Here is a 15,412-nt window from a genome sequence, read left to right as displayed (position 1 = left end):
TTCCTGGACATTATGGTGCTAATAAGCAATGGTCACATAAACACCACACTATACTGGAAACCTACTGACCGCTTTGCCTACCTACATGCCTCCAGCTTTTCACCCAGAATCCTTCTTTTTGTAGTCTTGGTAGGAAGGTCTTTGTGGGGTAGTATGTTGTTCAGAGGTGTGTTGAAAATAGTCACTATCAGCTTGTACTGTTGACGATTTTGATTTTTTTTATTTGATTTGATTTTTTTTACTGTACTGTAAATAGGCTTGATTTAGGGGATTTATTTGTTCTTGCCAAGGTTCCTTCCCTTGACGCTAGGGTACAGATGTGGGGACCTGCATCAAAACCTCCTAAGCTTACTTTTTACCAGCTTATGTTAAAACTTCCCCAAGGTACAAACTATTATACCTTTTGCCCTTGGACTTTCGCTGCCACCACCAAACGTCTAACCGGTTTTATTTTATTAGGAAAGAGTCCGTTTGGAAACGTCTTTCCCCCCAAAATCCTCACCAAAACCTTGCACCCCCCTTTCTGGGGAAGGTTTGTTTAAAAATCCTTACCAATTTGCATAGGTGACCACGGACCCAAACCCTTGGATCTTAAGAACAATGAAAAAGCATTCAGTTTCTTAAAAGAAGAATTTTAATAGAAGAAAAAGTAAAAAGAATCACCTCTGTAAAATCAGGGTGGTAAATACCTTACAGGATAATTAGATTCAAAACATAGAGAATCCCTCTAGGCAAAACCTTAAATTACAAAAAGACACAAAGACAGGAATATCCATCCAGCACAACTTATTTTCTCAGCCATTTAAACAAACAGAATCTAACACATATCTAGCTAGATTACTTACTAAATTCTAAGACTCCATTCCTGTTCTGTCCCCAGCAAAAGCATCACACAGACAGACCCAGACCCTTTGTTTCTCCCCCCTCCAGCTTTGAAAGCATCTTGTCTCTTTATTGGTCATTGTGGTCAGGTGCCAGAGAGGTTATCCTAGCTTCTTAATCCTTTACAGGTGAAAGGGCTTTTCCTCTGGCCAGGAAGGATTTTAAAGGTGTTTACCCTTCCCTTTATATTTATGACAGTTCTGTTTGCATTAAACATTTGGGAGAGTCTGGTTCAAAATCTTGTCTTTTTTTTTAAGCAAACATTTGAGTTTCTTGTGGTGTTATATACCATACATAGATTTGTTCAAGGACACAGGGGTTTAGTGTGTCTGTGGCAGGGCTAGCACAGAGTCAGACACCAGAACGTGGGCTCTGATCCTCAATTGGTGTAAATGGGCATTGAAGGCAATGGAGCTGCATTAGAGCTGGTTAGAAAAAGGGCTTTGGTTATGGAAAGTTTTTTGATTCCCCCTCCACCCCAACAAGTATTTTGATATGGAACAACCACTCTGGTGACCTTGTGGGAGCAGCAGCTCAGAAGCCTCATTTTCCTCTAAAGGCTCAGCTCCCTTGTCAAACTATATCTCCCATGATGTGTTGTGGTCTTTCCTCTTGGTAAGATCAAGTGGTGGTGCATCATGGGAGTTCCTGATATTGGTGAACCATTGAAGGGGATGTAGTCTGGCTAGGGAGCCCCTCCCTGCTCCCGTCATCGCCAGGGTTTGGACAGACAAAAGACTGAGGAAAAAATCCTTACTTTATTTGGTTAAAATATAGCATCAGCTGTATTGTTGCTGCATTTCTCCTCATGTTCCTTTTATTCAGGGTCTACACTAATTTTTAAATAGTATTTATGCACAACAAGTAAGTGTGTGTGTGTGTGTGTGTGTGAGAGAGAGAGAGAGAGAGAGAGAGAGGTTAGGGTGCAGCAGTTCTCCCCTGGTAGAGAATGTCAGCAATAGATGCTCAGTGACCTGCTGAAGGCAAACCAACAGACAGGTAGGACACAACCTGAGCCATTGGCCTTCTGGTTGGTCAGTTGTGCCACAGCCTCACCAAGGTGCTGAGATAATTGGCTTGACCCTGTATTCCTTGCACAGACAAACTGCAGTTGAAGATCAATGAGAATTTTGTCTTAGCAAGGAATGCTGGATCTGGCTCAAGATGGTGACCAGCCACATCAGCAGAACTCTTAAATCTTGTAGGTTTTTTAGTTGTTTTTGGTATTTGGATTCCAGGATGGAAGGTAGGAACTGATTTCACAGGTCCCCTTATTCCCCACTTTACCGCTACAATATGTCCCCACTAGCATCTTTAAAATGTTAATTCTGAATATTTTGTGTCTGTAGGAGAGAGAGGTGCTGAGGGGTTCCGTGGAAAGGCAGGACCAGCTGGGGAGAAAGGTAAAGGAATGAAGAATAAATAAGAGCTGTGTTCATTCACTGCATGATTTAAACCATTTGCATCTTCTCTACTTGGTATATGTGCCAGAATGGGTATTCACCAAGGAGAAAATCTTCCTTTCAGTACCTGTATGCTACAAATGAAGGTGTGATTTGCTGTGTGGATAGATTTAATCTAGCTACCATGTGCAACAGTGGTAGTGAGGACATGGCAGTGTGGACTTCAGCACAGGCTAGTCCACAAGTACAAGTTCTCTGAGCATTCTCGATACATACTTTGGTTGCAGGCCTGTGCCAGGGTCCATGCTGTCACATCTTCATGGCTATTGTTACACACACTAGTTACATTAGAGCTATTCCAGGTATGTCTACCAGCACTACAGTCACACCTTCATTTGTAATGTAGGTGTACCCTTTGTTACAAGGATATAAAACCTCACTGAAATCAGTAGGGTTAAACTGAAGAAAGGGGGAAGAAGGAAATGTGGCCAAAAATATCATGTCCATGGGAATCATGTTGTCTCCTTCAATTCCATTGCATCCCCCTTGTCTTATTGATTTCTGTGTCTGAGAGTCCAGGATTTAAGATTACACTATCACATAGTATGTTACCTCATCCTTTGGCTCAGACCCAGTATACATGTAATTTTATTTCTAAGCCATCTCATATCTGAATAGCTTCTTTATCCATTTTCTCTGGCTACCAAACCTTTCACATTTTTATTATCTAATTTTCATGAGTGCACATCAATTCTTTCCAAAGACTTTTTTTTTTGGCCCATTTGAGAAGATGTCCTTCAACTCATCGAAGGCCATTTCTATACAAGGAAAATGCATCATAATGTCAACTAACAGTGTTAAAATTTTTGCAGTTTAATCTGAACAAGGACCATTGTGTTTACACATGTCCAGATACCATGTTTTTAAACATGACTTCCTGTCTATACTAGGTGCTAAGTCATGTTTAGCATCATGTTAGTGAACATATTTTCTAGCATGATAAATTTTCCTAGCATAGACAAGAGGGAGACTGCTTTGCCTTGGATAGACAAACTTGTTCATCAATCCAGTTAAACAGCCCAGAAGATTTACCTATAGGCTTTGGAGTTTTTTCTGCCTATTTATGTGACTGAGCAAAGATCCTGCTTTTCTGTAAGTCCTTTCAATATGCTAATGAATATCCTAGATGGTGGTCTCTCACTTTATTGGTCATTTACAATGTACAGTGCCCTAATATAGACACTAACATCTATACAACAGATGAGACTCATTTGACATACCAGGCAACTTCCAGCACAACTGTCAACTTTTGTTTTAAATAGAGTGATCCATAAAAGTCTCATTTGTGAACAACCCAGGGGGCTTAATGTTTCTCTGCCAAAACTCTCCATGCTCTTACACCACAATGTGACTGACAGCTCTACTCAGGTCAAGGTGTGGGCTCCAAAGCATCTAAGGATTTGACCCCATGTTTACACTTCAGGAGAAGTTGAGATGATGTTGTCACGCCACACCGAAGTGTAGATATGTAATGAGAATAATGTCAAGGTGCTGAGTGTTTTTCTCTCTGTCATATTATAGCTGGTGCATAGGTTTTCTTATGATTCTTCCAGTGTTTCCAAAGGACACATTTTCATTATTTCTGATTTTTGTATGTAGGGGACCTTAGCTGCTATTTGAGTTTTTTGTAATAGGTACTGCTGTAAGCTGTTGCAATTTACTGTATGCTGCCATGGATCACACCATGGCCCATATATCCTAAAGGTTCTGGCTTTGCCTTCACTGACAAGAAGGTGTTTGTCGTGCAGTACCTTTCTCATAAAACCCTAGTGAAGGAAAGGCACTTGTAGTGTTTACTATGAGGTAGCTGGATGAGATAAGCACTAAACCCCCCACAACCAATGGTTCACCTTTTCTATCACATGGTAAAACTATGTAGCCTTGTCCCCACTTTTTTTTAAATTTAATTAATTTTTTTTTTACAGTGGATGAGCTCATGTTTTATTTTTTACCATGGGTTAACTAATATGCTGGTTTTGTCAGTGACAACATAGCAGCTTTTTTTTTTAAACCTCTGGGCAAATAACACATGAACTATCCAGAGGTAAAAATACAGTGAAGACAAGGCATCAGAAGGTAAATTCGGTTAAGTGCCTCTGGTACTCACTCCCCGTTCTCCTGAAGTACCCACTTGATGGAGTTGGAACCTAGGAGTTATTGCTATGATATCCAATTCCAGCTGCAGGAACAAATTTCTGGCTGTAAGTTACTATCTTTGGAGATGGAAGATCAGAAACAGCAGAATGATAAAAGAAATTCACTGTCAGTTTGTGTGTTATAATGTTTACAGTATTTGCCTTGGAAACAGGACATTTAAGTTCGGGAGTTTTATTTTGTTCAACGTGGGTTAAAATTCAGATGGAAATAAATAGCAATCACATTATTCAACATCTACCTGAAATACTATGATCAATGCCAGTCACCCTTAGGCTATGTCCTCTCATTTCTTTCCCACTGAGGACTGAACTCGCTGCAGAATTTTTTTGACTAGTCAAAAGCCAGGAAAATAAATAAATCAAACTAGGTGATAAGGCAACATCACCTACATCTTTGCTGCATTTTTCTTTAGTTGTTTTGTTCAGGATCTGTAATGATTTAAAATAACATTTGCATACAACAGAACGCTGGATAGTGGAGAGGCGAAAGATGGGGAAGTAATGGGGTGAGGAACAGGCTCCAGCAATACCCCCACTGGTGGCAGGAGCTCAAATTACTTCTGCTCTGTGTTGAAGATGGTGGCCATGGCTCTTTAGTGGCCAGGTGAAGAGCTATTTGCAAGCACTGAAAACATGGCTCGCTGGCATTCTGGTTGGCGAGTCATGCAACATCTTCAACAAGCTGCTAAGATAAAGGAGTGTGAATATCTGCTTCCAGTTTAAGCAAAACTTCCAATGTTGAGGAATGCAGGATCAGACCCAAGATAATGCCCAATCAGATGGGGAAATTCTTAAACTGTGTCCCTGGTTGAAACTTATTTTTGAAATTTGGATTTGGGTTGGGGGTAGAAATTGTCCACCCATACCATTGGTTAACCCTAGAAATACATTCCCTATGTGCAACTGTGAAGTATCCGTTGTGAGTTTTCTGTGATTGTAGGAGAAAGGGGAGCCTGGGGAGGTGGGATCAGCTGGGCCACCAGGCAAAGGTAAGACATTTTAAACACTTCCATCTTCCCATCTTGGCATATGTGCCAAATGTTCATTCACAATGACCCACATTCTTCTTTCAAGCGATACCAGGGTAGCCCCACAGAAATCAACAGAGCTGAACTTATGTATCTGAGAGAAAAATTAGCCTAGAAGGTGTATGACCAGAGAATCTAGTTCTGAGCACCTCCCACCTCCCTTGATATTATGGGGTAAATCCACAAGCACGACCAAGTGGATCTAAGGGCATGTCTCTAACCTGAGGTAACCTGTACCTCCTAGTGGCTCCCTCCACTTGTAGCTTACAACAGGTAATTACTCACTTACCTCCCTGAGGATGTACTTATGCTGAGAAGACTTAGGCATGTAATTTTCCTCTGGGGCAGCTGCTCTAGTTCCAGAGAAGGTATAAGGTCTCATTTAGACAGGGCAAGGTGATTTTAATGCTATGTCATGAAAACCTGACTAGCTTCTGATGAGATGGTACTAAAACACCTAGGGGCAGATCCTCACCTGGGGCAAATTGCTTACCTCCACTGGAATCAATGCAGCTGTGACAATTTACACTAGCCAAGTATCTGCCCCCCCCAAGTTCTGTCTACACTAGCACCTACACCAGCGCTAGCAGCAGTGCACCTGAGTCCCTGCTAGAAAACAGGAATAAAACTGTGTAGTGTAGACAAGGCCAGAGTCAGTAAAACTTCTTTACACCTGCATATATCTCTTGATGCCATTTTATACCTGCCCTCTGAAACTGGCCCTCATGGGCCTATCATCACAGAGCCAGATTGCTCCCATCTCTATACAGGGGATCAGTACAAGGAGGGACAGAGCCCCTTCTCTGTAGGGCTGGTACCACCGTGGTTGCTAATCTCTGAAAAGGGGCATGACTTCATCTCCCATCCACACTGGACAAGGAGAGCTGGGTACCCACATATGCTGCACCCCTTTCAAACATTCCCTAAGATCTCCATGTGCCTCCCACAGCTCCCACATGGGATGGGACAGCTCTATATTACCCCCAAGGCAGGGCAGTAGCTGTAAGGAACAACTGAGCTCCTAGTATCTCAGCAACAAGTACTAGATTGTTCCTTTTCTTTTTTTTAATAAGGAGAGAAAGGTGATGCCAGCCCCTCTGGACTAAAAGGTGAGAGACCTTGGATAGTTCTCCTCTCCTGCTTTGGGGTCTGGTTCTGCCAATGGCTCAGTACCAGTCAGGATCAGGAGACCGATCCTGCAGCTGTCACAGCAGCAATCTCTCTGGTGTCCCTGCAACTGTCCATGAATGAGGGCTGCAGGATTGGAGCCAGGTCCTTTCTGCTGCTCTTCATGGAGACAGAGACTGAGGGTGTAAGAGGTAAAGTTGATACTGGGGGCCAGATTGTGGCTCTTCGTTCCCTGCTTACTCTGACCACCAGGAGACGGAGCCAATGCCTCTGCAAGCACCAGGGGAATGCAGGCCTGAGCAGTACTTGCTAGTTCCACTGACATGCGCTGACCTGTGCTGGCTGAGCTGCTCTGACTGGCATGGAGGGAAAGTGGGGTCCTTTCTGGTTGCAGCCTATAGAAGAAATAAAAGGAAAGTGTTAAACTAAAAGATAACTAAACCCGGCCCCACCTTAGACTGGTGGCTAACAACATGGCTGAGTGGGCAATGAGATTAAATCACCAGGGAATGCAGCCTCCACCAGGCTCAGAACAACCTGGCTCAGATTGTCAAACTTCAGATGAATTCCAGTTTCAGGCAACTTTTATTTAGCTCCATAAATGGCGCTTCTGGTCACTATCCCCAAGTGCCTCTGTTTGGAAATGTAAGCCCTCTTCCCAGCCTCAAGGTCGTCAGACCAACTGAAGGCCCAGCACGGGACTGGAACCTCTGCTAGCTCCACTGATCTACGCCAACCCCCTACTATGCTGAGTCCTTTATGTTGGACTTGCAAGCAATTAAGTAATATCAAAGCAATTAAGTAGCCCCAAATTCTTTTAATGCCTTAGATTTTTTTTTTATGTGGTTTGCACTTCTTCTTTTGGATCTGAGCAAACATGCTCCTTTGGAAAAGTTCTTTTCAGTATGTTGAATATCCCTGTGATTCTCTTTATTGGCAGAATATAACTTAGAATGCAGTATTAAACAAATACACCTCCTGTTGGATAGGCAGGGCTTCATCCCAGCACAACTGTTAAAATGTTTATGCATAGAATAACAGGTTTCAGAGTAGCAGCTGTGTTAGTCTGTATTCGCAAAAAGAAAAGGAGAACTTGTGGCACCTTAGAGACTAACAAATTTATTTGAGCATAAGCTTTCGTGAGCTACAGCTCACTTCATCGGATGCATCCACCGAATGCATCCAATGAAGTGAGCTGTAGTTCACGAAAGCTTATGCTCAAATAAATTTGTTAGTCTCTAAGGTGCCACAAGTACTCCTTTTCTTTTATGCATAGAATGTGTGGTGCCAGAAAACCTGAGCTGAAAATGACCCAATGAAATTAAATCTCTCCTCTTCTGGTAAGAGAGGAATAGCAGAACTGTGTGTTCCCCCTATATTTTTGATTTTGTACTTCACTCCTCCCCTCCTTCCCCCTTGCCCTGTTCTCCCACTACTTTTTGGAAAACATTTTCCCCCTTAAAATTGAAATAAATAAAAGATGGCAACACTTAGATCAGGGCGTGGTCTTTAAGTAGTACAAGTATTTAAGTCTGTTTTCTTTCTTTAGGAGAAAAAGGAATCCCTGGGACAACAACAATTGGTGAGAAGCATTTAAGTTTTAATGATTAAATCGCTAGCATTAGAATGATACAGGAAACTTTCTGACTAATTTCTTTGCGTGCCATATTGAGCTCCACCCACTAATCTTCTCCTTCGTGATGTGATGTAAGAAAAGTGTAACAATCATGGTATACAGTGGCTTGTGCCCATCCAAGTGTTGCATCATCTTCAATAATTGCTCAAAACCTAAGGGTAAACTTTCAAAGTGCCTAAGGGCCAGATTGTCAAAGGTATGTAGGCCTCTAATAATACAGATAAGTACTTAGTGGGATTTTCAAAAGTGCCTAAGTTAGTTAAGTACCCAAGTCCCACTGAAATCAATGGGAGTTTAGGTGCCTAACGGGCAATTTTGAAAATTCCAATAGGGGATTCCTCCTGAAGTGCCTAAACACCTTTGAAAATCTGACCATAAATTTCTCAGGAGCCTAATGGCTTGTCTATACTGTACATTGGTGTGCACCTGCTGGGGTGTAAATTCTAGTGTGCACCAGTTAGGGTTGCCAGGTGTCTGGTTTTCGACCTGAAGACCCAGTTGAAAAGGGACTCTGGTTGGCAGTGCCGACTGGGCTATTAAAAGTCTGGTTGGCAGCACAGCAAGGCCCTAGGGCTAAGACAGGCTCCCTACCTACCTTGGCTCTGCATGGCTCCTAGAAGTGGCCACCCGGTCCCTGCAGCCCCTAGGTGCAGGGAGGCTCCATCCGTCCACACGCTGCCATCTTGCACTCAGGAGGATGTGGCCAAGGGAACCAGGGTAGGCCAGGAACCCTGGCTGTGATACTGACTGGAATAGGTGAGGTGCGGGACTCCGGGGATGGGGGGTTCCAGCCAAGAGGAAGTGCTGCCAGAAGATCCTCCTAATGAGGAGATTTTACAAACCCCACTCCAGGAAGGGGACTTACTGACTTGAGTGATGGATTTTGTTTAAGACCTGAGGTGGAGCAGCCTTCTTCCTGTTCACCACCCCTTCCTTTGGGAAATTTCCCCCTTTAAGCTCCTCCTCCTCCAGGTTGAACAAACCTTGCAAGTGCATCTTGTTAGCATGGAACAGGCCCAGAAGAGCTGTTAGTCTCTTTCATACCAGTGTGAGGTTTCAGAGTAGCAGCCGTGTTAGTCTGTATTCGCAAAAAGAAAAGGAGTACTTGTGGCACCTTAGAGACTAACAAATTTATTAGAGCATAAGCTTTCGTGAGCTACAGCTCACTTCATCGGATGCATTTGGTGAAAAAAACAGAGGGGAGATTTATATACACACACAGAGAACATGAAATAATGGGTTTATCATACACACTGTAAGGAGAAAAGGAGTACTTGTGGCACCTTAGAGACTAACAAATTTATTAGAGCATAAGCTTTCGTGAGCTACAGCTCACTTCATCGGAATGCATCCGATGAAGTGAGCTGTAGCTCACGAAAGCTTATGCTCTAATAAATTTGTTAGTCTCTAAGGTGCCACAAGTACTCCTTTTCTTTTTGCGAATACAGACTAACACGGCTGCTACTCTGAAAACTGTAAGGAGAGTGATCACTTAAGATAAGCCATCACCAGCAGCGGTGGGGGGAAAGGAGGAAAACCTTTCATGGTGACAAGCAAGGTAGGGTTGTGTCCCTTCACAGCATGTTAAGCAAAGTAAGCATTCATGGAGTAGAAGAAGTCATCTCATGAATCAGTAACTGGTTAAAAGATAGGAAACAAAGGTTAGGAATAAATGGTCAATTTTCAAATGGAAAGAGGTAAATAGTGGGGTCCCCCAAGGATCTGGACAGGGACTTGTGCTGTTCAACAAATTCATAAATTATCTGGAAAAGGGGGTGAATAGTGAGATTGCAAAGGTTGAAGACTGTACAAAATTACTCAAGATACTTAAGTCCAAAGATGACAACGAAGAGGGATCTTGCTAAATGGGGTGATTGGGCAACAAAATGGCAGATGAAATTCAATGTTGATAAGAGCAAAGTATCGCACATTGGAAAAAAATAATCCCAACTGTATATACATACAAAATGATGGGGTCTAAATTAGCTGCTACCACTCAAGAAAGAGATCTTGGAATCGTGGCTAGTTCTCTGAAAATATCTGCTCAATGTGCGGCGGCAGTGAAAAAAGTTAACTATATTAGGAACCATTTGGAAAAGGATAAATAATAAGAGAAAATATCATAAGGCATATATTAATCCCCAGTACATTTCCACCTTGAATACTGAGTGCAATTTTGGTTGCCCCATCTCAAAAAAATATACAGTAGAACTGGGAAAAGTTAAGGGAAGGGCAACAAAGGCAATTAGGACTATGGACCAGAGATTAAAAAAACAGGGACAGTTCATCTTAGAAAAGAGATGACTAAGGGAGCATATGAGAGAGCTCTATAAAATCATGAATTCTGTGGAGAAAGTGAGTAAGGAAGTGGTGTTTACCCCTTCACGTAACACAAGAACTACGAGTCTCCGAATGATATCAATTGGCACCAAGTTTAAAACAAAAGGAAGTACTTTCTTCACACAATGCACAGTCAACCCATATTGTCAGATCATGGTGTGAAGGCCAAAAGTGTAAGTATAACTGGGTTCAAAAAAGAATGAGAAGTTCATGGAAGATAGGTCTCTATCAATGGCTATTAGCCAAGATAGTCAGGGATGCAACCCCATGCTCTGGATCGCCCTAAACCTCTGACTGTCAGATGCTGAGACTGGATGGCAGACGATGGATAACTCAACAATAGACCTGTTCTGTTCGTTCTCTTTGAAACATCTGGCACTGGCTACTGCCGGAAGACAGGATACTGGGTTAGATGGGCCATTGGTCTGGCCTAGTATGGCCATTCATATGTTCTTATAAATGGTTTGACTCACAAAAATAGACACAACTGTTAGAACTGAATAAGAGTTAAGAAAAAAGCATGGTCTTTGATTTTAACCCTCTTCCACTGGGTTTCTTTCTCTGCACAGATGTGAGGCAACTGGACGATATCCAGTGTAAGAAAGGTGAGTTTGCGATAATTGGCCGGTTATCCCATTCAGGTAACAAAGTCCAGTATATCTCTGCTCCATGAAGAGAGGAAAGTGTGCGAATTTCACTTTTTGAGAAACAGAGATCATATAACTGATGCTGTGTCAGCAGCAACAGATTTCATGCAATTCCATTCCATGTAAATTCTGCTAACGACAATGGGCCAAATCCTCTTTTTCTTACTCACAGAAATAGTCCCACTAGAGTCCCTCATGAGAAAAAGGCCATCATCTCTAGCCCAGTAACAGCGGAGGTGACCTCTGCCACAGCAGTTAATTACTAGAAGGGAGTCCATTTTATAAACTTCATATACACATTTTCAGTGTGATGCTGAGGAATTCATTTTCATGAAGATTGTGATATTTTAATTCTTTTGAGATGGGAGTCCTGATGAAAATGCTGTGGGGAAAATCTATCTGTGTTCAATCCTCAGATTGATAGACTTTAAGTCCAGAAGGGACCATCATGATCGTTTTATCTGATCTCCTGAACATCGCAGGCCACAGAGCCTTGCCCAGCCATTCCTGTAATATACTTATAATCTTTGGCTGAGTTACTGAAGTCCTTAAATTTTGATTTAAAGACTTTAAGTTACAGAAAATCCACCATTTACTCTAGTTTAAACCTGCAAATGACCTATGCCCCATGCTGCAGAGGAAGGTGGAAAAAAACCCCATGATCTCTGCCAATCTGATCCGGGGAAAAACTCCTTTCCAACCCCAAATATGGTGGTCAGTTGAACATGAGCATTTTGGCAAGACCCACAAGGAAAATTCTCTGCAGTAACTCGGAGCCCTCCCCATCTAATGTCCCATCAACATCAAGGGGGGATATTTGCTGCTAGCAGTCCTGTGTCGGCTACATGTCACTGTCGGCAGTCTCATCATACCATCCCCTCCATAAACTTATCCTTCTCAGTATTGAAGCCAGTTTGGTTTTTTGCCCACACTGCTCCCTGTGGCAGTTTGTTCCCAGAACTTCACTCCTCTAACAGTTAGAAATCTTTGTCTAATTTCAAGCTTAAACTCGTTGATGACTGATTTATAGCCATTTGTTCTTGTGTCCACATCGGCGCTTAACTTTAACTCCTCTCCCTTTCTGGTAATTATCCCTCTGATGTATTTACAGATAGCATTCATATCTCCTCTCAGCCTTCATTTGGTTAGACTCAACAAGCCAAACTGTTTCCTCTCATAAGGTAGGTTTTCCATTCCTCTGATCATCCTAGTAGACTTTCTCTGCACCTGTTTCAGTTTGAATTAATCTTTCTTAAACATGGGAGACCAGAATTGCGCACAGTATTCCAGATGAGGTCTCACCAATGCCTTGTATAGTGGTACTAACATTTCCCTTTCTCTACCAGAAATACCTTGCCTGATGCATTCTAGGACTACAATAGCCTTTTTTCACAGCTACATCACATTGGCACTTCATAGTTATCCTGTGATCAACCAACATAGCCAGGTCTTTTTCCTACTTTTGTTGCTTCCAACTGATATGTTCCTAGTTTATAGAAAAAATTATTGTTGTTAATTAAGTGCATGACTTTGCACTATTAAATTTCATCCCATTTCTATTACATCAGTTTTCAAGATCCTCCAGATGTTCTTGTATGCTATTCTGGTCCTTCTCAAGATTAGCAATACCTTCCAACTTTGTGTCATCTGCAGATTTTATTAGCATACTCCCACTTTTTGTGCCATGGTCATTAAAACATTTTAAATAAGATTGGTCCCAAGACCATTCCCTCAGGAACTTCACTAGTTACCTCCTTCCAGGCTGACAGTTCACCTTTCAACGTGACCCATTGTAGTCTTCCCTTCAATCGGTTCTCTATCCACCTTTCAATTCTCATATTAATCCCCATGTTCTCCAATTTAACTAATTTCCCATTTGGAACTGTATCACATGCCTTACTTGAAATCCAGGTAAATCAGATGTACTTCATTTCCTTTGTCTAAATAATCAGTTATTTTCTCAAAGAAAGTGTGAGAACCTGATCGATCTACCTATGGTAAAATGATGATGTATTTTAGCCCAGATAGAGGTAAATACTATGTTCTTAACAACTATTTCATTCAAAATTTGTTCCAAGACCTTGCATACAACTGAGGTCAAACTAACAGGCCTGAAGTTTAGCAGATCACTTTTTCCCCCCATTTCTTAAAAATAGGTATTCTGTTAGCAATGCACCAGTCATAGGGTATAACACCTGAGTTTATGGATTCTTTAAAAATTCTTGCTGTTGGACTTGCAATTTCATGTTCCAGTTTCTTTAATATTCTTGGATGGAGATTATCTGGGCGCCCCAATTTGGTCCCATTAAACTGCTTGAGTTTGACTTCCACCTCAGATGTGGTAATTTCGACTTCCATACTCTCATTGCCATTAACCACCCTGCCAAACCCTAAGCTTCTCATTACCCTTATTCAAAACTGAGGAACTGTATTTATTTAGGTGTTGGGCCATGTCTAGATGATCTTTAATCTCCACCCCATCCGTGGTGCTTAACAGTCCCACTTCTGTCCTTGTTTCCTTTTTATTTATATGGCTATAGAACCTTTTACTCAAACATTTCTTGCCTTTTGTAAATAAGTAATCCATGTATTTTCCACTAAGTTATACATCTCAAAATAGGTTTCAGAGTAGCAGCCGTGTTAGTCTGTATTCGCAAAAAGAAAAGGAGTACTTGTGGCACCTTAGCGACTAACAAATTTATTAGAGCATAAGCTTTCGTGAGCTACAGCTGTAGCTCACGAAAGCTTATGCTCTAATAAATTTGTTAGTCTCTAAGGTTCCACAAGTACTTCTTTTCTTTTTACATCTCAAAATAGTAAATCATTAGACTAAGATAATTTTGAATCATTCCCATAGAATATCAGGGTTGGAAGGGACCTCAGGAGGTCATAGAGTCCAACCCCCTGCTCAAAGCAGGCCCAATCTCAAATTTTTGCCCCATCCCTAAATGGCCCCCTCAAGGAGGTGCAAACTAAAGTTTTAAATTCCTGTTTGCTGCAGGGGCAAAGAACTGCAAGGAGCTGTTAGCCACAGGGCATGTTATGAGTGGCTGGTACACCATCTATCCCAAAGGCTGTGCTGCCATGACTGTGCTGTGTGACATGGACACAGATGGTGGGGGATGGATTGTAAGTAAGAACTGAGTGTAATGAAGTTCACTGGACGCTTATGCAAATGTGTGCCTGTCTCAAAATGAGTTCTCTTAGGCAGAGTCTTCAATATGCACAAGTTAAAGTATACAGCCATAGCATGAATATTAAATACAAAGCCAATTCCTATTTCACAGCTTTTTCTTCAGTGAATCTAACAGGGAGTTCCCTATTAAAACATTAGTTGTGTTTAAGTGGGGCCTGAATGAGCTTTCCTCTGACATCTAGTGACCTGGGGAAAAGACTTTAGGAGCAGACTGTATTTGTATGGACATACCCACTCTGCCTAGGTTTTCAGCAGCCAGACTGGCTTTGCAAAAGTGATCAATTTTGCCTGGTTTTGGGTTACAATTCACTTTAGTATTGAATGTGGGGTAATGTTGTTATCTTTATTGTACGATCAAAGAGCAGCAGAACTGTGCTTAGCATGCCATGATTGAGGGTGTCGCAATCAACTGAATCTCACTTGCTAAGCAGGAGGTAGAGATGCTAAATCCCATTGAAGAGGAGACAGGGTGATGCCAGGTGTTCCTGTTCCTCATGGTATGGGCTCTGCCTAAAGAGTCCTGGACACCATTTGATTCTCCCCTCTTAAAATATGATGGGGGGCTAATTACGAAATGATGGGGGCTAATTTAGCTACAAATCAGGAAAAAGATCGTGGAGTCATCGTGCATAGTTCTCTGAAGACGTTCACATAGTGTGCAGTGGCAGTTAAAAGCAAACGGGATGTTAGGAATCATTAAAAAAGGGATAGAGAATAAGACAGGGAATATCTTATTGCCCTTATATAAATCCATGGTGCGCCCACAACTTGAATACTGCGTACAGATGTGGTGGTCTCATCTCAAAAAGGACATACTGGCATTAGAAAAGGTTCAGAGAAGGGCAACTAAAATGGTTGAAAGTTTGGAACAGGTTCCATATGAGGAGATATTAAAGAGGCGAAGACTTTTCAGCTTGGAAAAGAGGAGACTAAGGG

General features: G+C 41.9%; 1 pseudogene; it reads left to right on the top strand.

Annotated features, from left to right (window-relative positions):
* LOC119844330 overlaps window positions 1-15,412 on the top strand; it is a 47,461-nt pseudogene that overhangs the window by 27,059 nt on the left and 4,990 nt on the right.

The sequence above is a fragment of the Dermochelys coriacea genome, chromosome 16 (assembly GCF_009764565.3).
Source record: "Dermochelys coriacea isolate rDerCor1 chromosome 16, rDerCor1.pri.v4, whole genome shotgun sequence".
NCBI classification, from domain to species: Eukaryota; Metazoa; Chordata; order Testudines; family Dermochelyidae; genus Dermochelys; species Dermochelys coriacea.
The sequence above is the reverse complement of the archived record's forward strand: the minus strand, read 5'-3'. Positions and strand labels throughout refer to the sequence as shown.